Genomic DNA, 11,358 nt, shown 5'->3' on the forward strand with positions numbered 1-11,358 from the left:
CTGGTGAGCAATGCTTGGCCCCCTCATTTACATGTGAGCCAAGAAAAAAATCCATGAAAAATAGAAAGGCTAAATAGAATATTTTGCAAATTTAAAAAAAAACAAAAAAAAACACTTGCATATTTAGCTCTTTATTTTATTACTGGAACGGTATAGTGATAGAAAGTATTTAAAAAACAGATTCAGAATAATGAACACATTTCGCAACGAGCCCACTGAGTGATGCAAAAAAACAAACAAAAAAAACCAACATCTTTTCGGTTTACAATCAGTATCTAGCAACCCCGTTCAAGCCAAAAAGTTGTCAGATGGTTCAAAAAGACGAAATAATTGGATTCTTTGAATAACGATTGGTTACATTTGATATAAATAAACTCTGCAGTACGCTGTGGTTCTTGTTTGATACTCACGCCGGCTACAGGCAGAAACGCCACGTTTTGAAATAATGCTACTAGTCACGTCACAAAACAATAAAAAAAAAATAAAATAAAATAATTCGGTCCTGGATTTGACGGAGCGGACGTCTACGTTGTTGAAGTGGTCATCAGACACTGGCCCCATGCATCTGACCTTTTGTTTCGTTTTTGTTTTTTAATTGGATTTCTTCAAACGTACTTAAGGAAGAAATTCTGCAGTTGTACTAAGTATAATCAATATTTATGTTCTGGCTTTATGGTAAATCTTGGTCATTCTTAGGTTTATCATGTAAACTCAGTAACATACAGCATGCTTGCCATGGCGTTCTGCAGTGTAACTTCAGTGTAAATCTTTGATTATCACATATGTATACGGAATATATCCATAAAACTTTATTCTGTGAACATGTGAAAATGCTGGAATTTAAAGCGCACCTATTATGGATTTGAAACGTGCCTAATTTTGTTTTAAAGGTCTCGTACAATAGATTTACCCACATCCGAGATAAAAAAAAAACATTATAACATGCTCATAATTTAAACTGCAGCGTTACCTTTTTTCCCCCCAGTGTCACAAACGACTCGTTCAATGATCCATTCTAAAGGATTCATTCTAAACTCCTCCTTCCAGAGAGCATACTCTGATTGGTCAGATGTCCCAGTCTGTCATGATTGGTCTACCGCTGTCAGCGAGCAGCCGATGAAGACCAGAGGCGGGGCTTTTTGTTACAAACCTACTTAGGTTTGTACAGGAAGTAAAGTCTGGAATCACTAACGACTCGATTCAGCTGTTCAGAATCGTTTCCTTCTTTTAGGAGCCGATAACTCTTGTTTGTTGTGCGCTTTGATTTTTGAATCTTTGCAGATGATTTTACATTAGCAAACAGCTACATATATAACACACTACATGAAAGGTCATATTTGAAAAACCGTAATAGGTGCACTTTAGATTTGGCGGAATTTAGATCAGATTATGTACTATGACTCAATGTTATATGCTCTCAAGCACTAAGAACATCATCGTTTACAAAAATGTCCCATCTGCATTGGAATGAGCAGTGCTGAAATAGACCAATAGTGCTAAAACCCAGCAGGCCCGTCAATCTCCATGGGATTTCTGACTCATCTTTGGGTCATCTGACTCCTCAGCCCATTAATCTGCATTTAGACATGTAAAGACTGTACCTTCTAGAGGTCATAGTGATACCATGAAAAAAAAAAAAAAATAGTTCCACAGCCACAGAAATGTCTGTTATAATTGAATAAGCATGAACAATATACCAGGCCGTCTATATTGTGATGACTTGGGATGTTTTTTTTTGTTTTTTTAATAGTATGCAGGGAAAATGTCACGCACTTTCACCCACCCCCACAAATCCTTCTCTTTTCTTTAAATTGAAGAAAGATGTCAAAAATGTCCGAAACGATGATTGCCGTCGTCGCCCCGGCTCTTACGGCCCGTCCCGACGCAAATCATCTTCAAAACAATGAGCTCTGACCTTTCACGTTGTAGTTTTGGATCAGATCTGCCAGCTGTGGAGTAAAGAAGTGAAGCGAATGCCCAGAGTTACCTGGACGGATTCCAAACACCTTCCTGGGATTAGCAAACGCGATCTGTTGGATTAAATAAACGTCAGGAGCGGAGCAGATGTATTCAGACTGATGATGCTCATACTGTGCAAGGTGAGCGCGAACAGATTTGGCAGGGTGGCGTCCTTGAAAGCTGAGCATCGTGCTGAATCAGTGGCGTCGCACTGCGGAGTGACAGGTGACATGTTCCGAGCTATTTGGCCTGACAGGATGGGATCCCTGGCAGACATTCCTGAAATAGGCAAAAGCTTGAAGCTGCTTACGTTAACGCTTGGGAATCTTCTTCTTTCTATAAAAAAAAATATATATATATAAATAAATAAATAATTTTTTTTTGATTGCTTGAGTAAGTTTGATAAGTAACTTATAAAAACAATTTTTTTATTATTATTATTATTTATTTTTTTTTTTTCTGTGAATGGTCCCTTTCTGAATAGTCATACTGAAATGGTACTTTTTCAGATGTAAGGCATGTTTTTATTTTTCCACATTTTACAATATATTTCCACACCACAGAATACATTTATTTTAATTTTTTTTTTTTTAATTATTATTATTATTAAAATTTTTCCACAGGTGATTTTTTTCCCCCCTGGGAATTTTCTTTCTTTCCCCCCATGATTCATTCATTTTCATGTTATTTCTTCACATGCACGTGTACAAGGTTTTATTTTTTACACGTGAACGTCAATGAATTATGGGGGAAATAATTACGTGTTCATTTTTCACATTTTTGCGATCGCATGGCGTTTACCTGAAATCCAGGAGATGTTCATTTTATCATTTCATCTTACTAGCTTACTGTGTAGTAAGCGAGTAAACAAACGTGTCCGGGTTTTCCGCAGAGGGGTGACGCTATAGAATGTGTTCATCGTCTGGCAATGATGGCAAGACATGATGTACTTGCACTCTAATGCTTTTGGAGAAAACATGCCCAAAGACTTGAACTGGCACTGAAACGCGAGTCCTGACACGTTAAGAGGAGGTGACAGCTGGCATATGAAGCACTGCATCATTTACGCACACCCCACTAGATCCATGCCATTATCGCTTCCCATCCGCCTCAAAAATGGCCACGCCGCCGTGGTTGTGAGCTGCAAATAAATCTCGGTGTCTGTCAGAGACCCGGATGGGCAGCCAGGCGGAAACGCAGTCCAGCAGCAGTCTATTGAAGGCCAACACTTCCCTGTCTCTCGTGGCACCACAGGCTCGCCGTGGCTGGTGTCAGAGATGCCGTCACTGAACGGAAAAGGCCAGCAGCCTTGGGGAGCGTGTCGTTCGGATCTTATCCGAAAGCGCCATCCGATACAGTTCGACAGCTAACATATGTGCAAATGGCAATCCTGCCCGCTGGCGAGGATCCCTCAAATGTGAAGTGTATGTGAGAGCATGAGCTAAAGGGTTGAGGAGAAATGTCAGTGGACAAATGCTTTTTCTGCTGTCTTTCTACCTGTTCAGGATGAAGAGTTAGCCCAGAGATATGCTTTTCAGTCAAATGGACGTGCATCAAGCTGTGCATAATCTGTGCGTTGACTGAAGTATTCGAGTTAACGAGGCCTCATCAGGGTGATGGATGAAGTCTTGTAAACTACACAAGCACCACCTGCAAAGATGGGTATTGATAAGCAGGGCTGGGTGCAGATTCATTTCTGATAACAGTAACGACAGCTCCATCATAACCCAAGCACTAAAAAAAATGGATTTTAAACAAGTGTTGTTATTTAACAAAGAAAAACACGTCATCGTTGATATGGAGAAGCTTTCTTGTGATGTGAGAAGACTTGTTTTAGTATTTATGGAAGGAGTCTCCTGTTTCAGCGTGTCGTACCCGTCAGAAAGACGTTTTCTGCCGAGAGAGAGAGAGAGAGAGAGAATCCGGTGAGACAATTTTTTTTAGAGCTGCTATAACATAAATGATAACAGGAACTAACTTGTCTTACGACATTCCACAATATTAAATGTAACAATCAAAGTATGGCCGAAAGTATGTGGACACCTGACCGTCACATCACACCTATATGTCCTTTTCAACATCCCATTCCAGATTTTGTCCCCCTTTTCCTGTTATAATAACCTCCACTCTTCTGGGAAGGCTTTCCACTAGATTTCCACTTGATGGAGCGTGGCTGTGGGGATTTATGCTCATTTAACCACAATAGCATTAGTGAGGTCAGGCATTGGTGTCGTGAGAGAGGCGTAGGGTGCAGTCAGCATTCCAGTTCATCCCAAAGGTGTTCAGCAGGGTTGAGGTCAGGGCTCTATGCAGGACACTCCAGTTCTTCCAGTCGGTCCTTGACCAAACGTGTCTTCATGAACCTTGCAGAGGGGCATTGTCATGCTGGAGGATGTTTGCGCTCAACCCGTTAGTTCCAGTGAAGGGAACTTGTAAATCTGCAGCGTCCAAAGGCGTCCTATACAACTGTGTGCTTCCAACTTTGCGGCAACAGTTTGGGAAGAACTGCATATGGACATGACGGTCAGCTATTCATAAACTTTTAGCCATATACTGTATTTGTCCTTCATTAATGAATGAAAAATGATTATCATTGGCAAACTCCCATTGTAGCTTAAGAAGCATAAAACATTTTGGGGCATGCCATTATCAGAAATTATCCAATCGATCCACTTCGTTTAAGTCCACATCACACCTCCATGTCATTGATTATTTTCCTTGTCCTCACTGGAAGTCGTATTAAATGCGTAATCACTGAGACTGTAGATGATCTAATTCAGGTTGTTTATTTGAATTATTTTATGAACATACACTGTTGTGAGTGTCATTTGCGTAGAAGCTACTTATGTATTGGTTCGTACTAGATCAAATTAGGAGTGGCCGATCGGTTTCCGCTGATGCCGTTGTTGTCGTACTGCATGCTCTACTTCTAGGATTAACGCCTACTGTCAGGTAATGCCCGAGGAGGCGGATGCAAGTGCAGAATAAAACTTTAAGAAAGAAAAGCCAATAACACAAACACTAACGATTCCAGAAATTGAACTATGAAAACGAGGCATAAACGAGACAATGTAACAAAAGTAAAGCGTAACAAAGAATAACAAAAAAACAAGAGGTGCAAAACGTATCTTATAAACTACTGCTAATTAACCAAAAGGTGCGCAATGACTACTGGGAAGTGTAGTCAAGCTCCGGATACCTGACATCTAGTCCTCGCTAAGAGTTGCTCTGAGAACTTTTATTACACGTTTTTTTTTGCTCTTAAGTAAGACTATATTTAAGAGTAATGATCAGAATGATCTTTGTATATACTGGTCTTCAACCCAAAGTTTTGGGGAGAAACAAGGGTCAGAATGTATCAGGGTGAGTCAAATGAACACCTTGCATTGGTTATTGCAAACCAGTATCACAAAAGTGTATCGTTTTTTTCCTATAGAATCGCCATTTGTTCATTGCAAGTGTTCCAGTGCTTAAAGAGTGTCACACTTTAAAGGTTTTCATTTGTCTTACTCTGCAGTTCCTTCTTCACCACTAAGGTCGGAGTACTCAATTCATCTTCATTCGCAGAAAGTACACGACTGACAGTGTTCCCTGGACACCGTTCTCCAAATCCGCATCTGTACATTGAACATACTCGACACTCTACCATGGGAACAGTTTCTCCAGAACACCTGGGTCGAATAAAAAAAGAGAAAAAAAAACAACCCAAAAACCATTTGGCATTCTTATACAATTTGTGTCCCATTTCGCCATGCAGAGCTGAACATTAGCTTGATCACGTCTTCTTCTGGGGACTTTAAAATGGTAGTTACCTATGCACTTTTGACTCTGAGATGGTTGTCCACCCTCTGGGCGTCATGGTGGACACTTCTGATGAGGACGAGCTGTCAAATGTAAATGTGATGCGGTTTGAGTGTCCTGGCCTAGATGCGCTGAGGTGGAAAAGCACGGTGTTGCCCCTGAGGTCCTCCTGTCATGCTTAACAAGCTCCATAAAGAAGAGCGACAGACATGTTCTTCCTACTCTGACGAATGGACAGGAGCTAAATTAAAATCCTGAAATGATGCACCTGAAATAATCATTCCCAATTAATGAGCTGTTTGTTCCACTGCTACGGTTTCCAGATGGTTAGCGTTCACATTAGTGGAACGATCTGATATCGTATGCTTTGTACCATCACGGGTCCAATAAATTCCCAGAGTTTAGTTCGCACACCTGGCTCTAATCTTCAGCTGTAAGATTTGGAACTTATGTCATGTGGGGTAACTGTAATTACCACCTTACAGCTGGCAAAAAAAATGCTCGTGTCAGCCTCCGAGCGGGTATTTGAGGCTTTCCAGCCAAATCTGGAAGTGAAGCACTATGGCTGCCAACATGAACATGCCATCTGTCCAGGGCAATACAATCATGAAAATTCATTCATACGTTTTTCTTCCACTTTTCTGGTGAGGGTCATAGTGGCTGAGAAAGCCCAGACTTCGGTCCCTGGCCACGGATTCCAGCTTAATTCCCAAACCAACTGTGAGATATAATCTCTCCAGCAGGTCCTGGGTCTGCACCGGGGTCTCTGTCCAAACGAATGTGCCTAATACAGCTCTACTGGGAGACAACAAGGTGCCTGAACCAACTCAACTGGCTCCTCTCAATCTGGTGGCGGCTGTCCCTGATTGTCAAGCTCCTCAACCATAGCATTAACACAGCATTAATTACCTCAGTAGGACATTTCAGCTTTCCACTCCACTAGCAGGACCTCTGGCAGGGTATTAGGAATGCTCTTTACAGAAATCCAGACTCGCCCTCATCTGTCCAGCTCAGACTTTCTTCACAAACTGTGCACATTTGCTCTCACCTCCTCAATAAGATCAGTGATTCCCATCTTGTTGGAGGCCAACAGATCTCTGGAGACAAGTATTGATCTAAAAGGCAGTGGACTCTGTGGAAAATTCCCTTCTGTCCTCGCTGCATGAGTTTTCCACTCTACTGAGCCGCAATCATGGAGCCATATTCACTGGTTCGGAAATGTGGCACAGGTGTCAAGTACAATTCTTCTTAAAGTCAGGGGAAAACTTCTCAAAACTGTGGTTGAGCTCTGCGTTTATTACGTGTAGAACACGGGGAAATAACATCTTCAACTGAGAGTTTGAATGGTTGCTATAACTGAGCCTTAATGCAATCTACATTTAACAAAAAAAAAACCCTCTGGTCATGGTTAAACATATGCATAGAGTATCAGAATCATCAGAGATCAATCCTCACTCTGGTCACAATGGAAAATATCCAATATTCATCCCTTTTCATTACGTCGCTTCATCACCTGGACACCTAAAACCACGAGGTACCCAAATGCGAGGTAATTTTTGTACAGAGAGAGTGGCAGCTGGAAAGAAAGTGAATTATTGATGGCAAACATGGCAGGATGCAGTATTTATCAGTGTGGTGCTAGAGACCCAACATACAGAGATGCTGTAAGCGGATCTTTGGAGAAAGTGCAGCCGCCATTGTCCTCTGAGTGCCGGCGCTCTTGGGTGTGCGATACCTCACCATATCTTATCGCCTCTCCAGTGAAAGCAATACGCCTACCATGATGTTGCCGACACTGTGCTCATTCACGCTGGCTTAAAGGGGGTTCGAAAGAGGGCCTGGGGAACGTTAGCATGGCGACGTTATAGAATCATCGACAGGGGAACATGTCAAGAACGGCTTCTGGTTTAAATCAGGAAACGGCACTAGATATTTTTCCACGTGTGGCTAATCTCACTAGAACCTAAAACACTACTGAAAAAATTATTTTGTCTTGTCTTTCCTTTGAAGTTATTTGGCTAAAGTTTAAGTTTAAAATAAATACAGAAATATATATCATTTAGGCTAATCAATTTTATGCACATTCTCTAATAAATCTTGATCGTTTATGCTAATGAAGTTCTGTTGTTTGTAGCCACTCATTGAGTTCTTCAGTGTAGTACTGACTACTGGAATAGATTGAGATCTTTCTACATCTTGGTGCTACTGAGCTGTTTTTTGACACTTTTTAACATAGCAAGTTTCACTTTGGACTGTGACTCCTTATCTTAGACTGCCAATCCATTTCATTTACCTGACCATTCCCATGTGGAACAATGCCAACACAGCTGATATCACATTATCACAAATCCCCAAATAACAAACCCAAAGTCTTTTATTCCCCCTTCTTCTTTCCCTGTCTCTTTTTCTTTACTCGATCAGAACTGAAAGCTTATATCTGCCAAAGCAAATGTTAAGCTACGGCGTGTGCTGTGGGTACAATAGGCAGGGATCAAGCTGCCTTCTTAGCCTTCGATTTCTTGGTGAAAAGGTGCATCTCTGGTTACCACCACTTGCTTCTTCTCAATCTTGTTTGCAATTAAATATTCCGACGTGTCATTAAGCGGAAGGCGACGTGAGCTGCCACTCAATGTGGATGAAGCAGCGTGCCCGATGTGACAGGTAAACAGAGAAGCGAGAGCGAAAGGCGCAGCTAGGGTTACAGGCCTGCTCACATCGTGCCACTCACCGGCTCTGTTTCCACCGGGAAGGGATCGATTTACTCGCGGCTGCCACATAAAATGGTCCAGTCCAAGTACACTGCCTGCCTCCGTGATGAAATGATTACTTATTCATGGAAAGTTGGCAGGGGGAGGGTGGGTGATGTGAATGGGAGCCCTTGTTTTTTTGGTGGGGTTGCAAGACATGGTTGACATAAGGGTATCTATTACGAGCGCATTCTAAGAGTCTGCCCCCTACCCCTCTCCCCCACCACCTTGTTGCCAGAGTTGCTGGAGATCGTCTCAGCTCTGGCTGGGAGTGACAGACCTATAACGTACCACTCATGTTCACCAGGACTTTCAATCACAAAACTTACCGGACTGAACACAGCATTCTGCCTGCGCCCTATTTATGGAGCATGGCACCTTGAAAGGATTCCAGTAGGGGCATGTATGCCGGCTGACTTCATCTCACGTTCTAAAGTCACCCCAGGTAGCCTTACTCTTATCTGTTGGCCTTGAAGGACACAGTTGCTTTCTTTCTCTCCTCTGCTGCTCTGAACATAGCAACCCTGACACTAGAGAGTCTGCGCCATGTTTCGGGCGTGTGAAATCTCACACTACCTGCAGATCTGAGGGCACTGGGGGCCTGGCGCTTTCACAGGTAACTGCATGAGAGGCTTTTTTTTTTGTTGTTGCTCTGAGCCAAGATAAGCTTATTCCATGCAAACCTTAATCCTAATCAGTATTTGAGACCCTACAGGTCTGACCTCACACACTTTCTACCAACATTCTCACAGAATTCTCAAGTGTCATCCAGCTCCAAGTGCTGCATTTTCATAAAGCATGCGTTTCATTCCCCATCCATTTGGTATTTATCAGCCGACCCCCCCCCCAGCACCACCACCACCCCTCCCCCACTATGTCTTCTCTCAGGCCACTGCAAAACTGTCTGACCACTTTAATTAAGCTGGAATTGCGCCTCAAAAGCCTCATTCAAGCACGTCCATCAGCATCCTTTGGATGATGGCTGAAATCTGAGACTCGTCCACTATTCCACCTCTTCTTATCTCAGGACGGCGCCTTGCGCTCTCACTGTAACACTCCGCCGCTTGGCAGGAACGCGTAACCTAAGTCACCCTGGAGTCATTGTGCTGGTTGTAAGCAATATGTTCCACTGTGTGATGGCCGAGCACATTAACACAGATTCTTTTCACTCTCGCGCCCGTGATACCCCACCAGCGTTTGTGTTACAAGCCGCTTGATTTCCAGCAATTCAAAGCCGAAGCCTGGCGAAGGTGTGAGAGGGCTTCTTTAGCAGCACCAAGGCCAAGTGTCTGACTACTGCTGGAGCACCTGCTACTTCGCCCGTGTATCCAACCTGAATGCTAATCACGGATTCCGAATTGGGGCAGTCGGTACAACTGGGACTGAGCTAAAAACTTTCCCAATGCGTAATTCTTGTTCTAGGTAGCCACCTGGATTAACAGGAGTGTGAAACACATTATAGATAATGTGTCACTTTACACTTACTAATATCAAGTGGAACAAAAAAAAACCCCACAAATTTATTGAACCTATATTACCTACAAAACAGGTTAAGAAGATTGTCTTGCATAAGTATTCAACCCCCTTGAACTTTATACATACTTCCGCTTCTATACCGCCTATCCTACAGGGTCACGGTGAACCTGGAGCCTATCCCAGGGAGCATCGGGCACAAGTCGGGGTACACCCTGGACAGGGTGCCAATCCCTTGAATTAATATAAAACAGATTTAATTGGGATTATATGTCATAATTTTTTAAGAATTACATATTGTTAGCACATTGTTTCTGTGTTCTGTGTTTCTCTGACCTTTGGTGGGAGAAAAGCCTATATAAATAAAATATATTGAATCTTTCGATTCAATTACAGTCATTTCTGTTCTTCTAAATTCTGTTCTTGGGCTGGATTACAATCTTGATCGGGACGTGTACTTGACACCCCTCTTTTACCATGCTGTTTGCAATGTGAGGGTTTCTTTTTCTTGCACAAAAAATGAAGACAAAAATAATTAAATACAGAGTTGATTTCTTTTCAAATACCAACACTGACCTGAGCAATAGATTATCATAGGGACTGACCAGGCTTCATCGGCTAATATCGCCGGGCATAACTATTCTTGTTTTAGTTAATTTTGTTGTTAAAGTGGACTTTGCTGACCCCTACGGGTTACTTATATAAATTCATGTATAATGGAAAATGTCCTATGTTGTTGTTTAATACTGTTATTTACATAATTTAAATACTGTATCCAGAGTATTCCAGTTTGTACAAATGATTTGGAAGATTTTATTATATTCTAAAGTAGTTGCTGTATCAAAGATGGCCACCGGGTGTCACAGCTTACCAATAATTATCCCGGTTTTCATCTCCACTAATCACATACACCAATCAGGTACAACATTAAAACCAGTGTCCTGAAGGTGGTCTAGTCTGATCACTCACGTTTTATCTTTTACATCACATGGATGGCCGGGTGCGTGTGCGTCACTTACTTAGGGAAGAGATGGCACCAGGATGCACTATGGGAAGAAAGCAAGCCAGCAGAGGCAGTGTGATGCTCTGGGTAATGTTCTGCCAGGAAACCTCGGGTCCTGGAATTCATACGGATGTTACTTTGACACGTACCACCTACTTAACCATTGTTGCAGACCAAGTATATGTCTTCATGGCAATGGTATTCCCTCAGCAGGGTAATGCACCCTGCACAACTGCAAAAAAATGTTCAGGAACAGTTTGAGGAACATGACAAAGAGTTCACGGTGTTTACCCGGCCTCCAAATTCCCCGGATCTCAGTCCGACCGAGCGTCTCTCGGATGCACCGGACAAACAAGTCCGATCCATGGAGGCCCC

General features: G+C 42.4%; 1 long non-coding RNA gene across 1 annotated transcript; it reads right to left on the reverse strand.

Annotated features, from left to right (window-relative positions):
• Nucleotides 1-413: 413 nt before the first annotated feature.
• On the reverse strand, nt 414-7,048 carry LOC128603346 (uncharacterized). Its single transcript, XR_008385004.1, has 3 exons — nt 5,470-7,048; nt 3,457-3,852; nt 414-2,295 (listed from the first exon to the last, which is right to left on the reverse strand). It is a non-coding gene; the product is annotated as an uncharacterized LOC128603346 (long non-coding RNA).
• Between the last annotated feature and the right edge of the window lie 4,310 nt (nt 7,049-11,358).

The sequence above is a fragment of the Ictalurus furcatus genome, chromosome 28 (assembly GCF_023375685.1).
Source record: "Ictalurus furcatus strain D&B chromosome 28, Billie_1.0, whole genome shotgun sequence".
NCBI classification, from domain to species: Eukaryota; Metazoa; Chordata; class Actinopteri; order Siluriformes; family Ictaluridae; genus Ictalurus; species Ictalurus furcatus.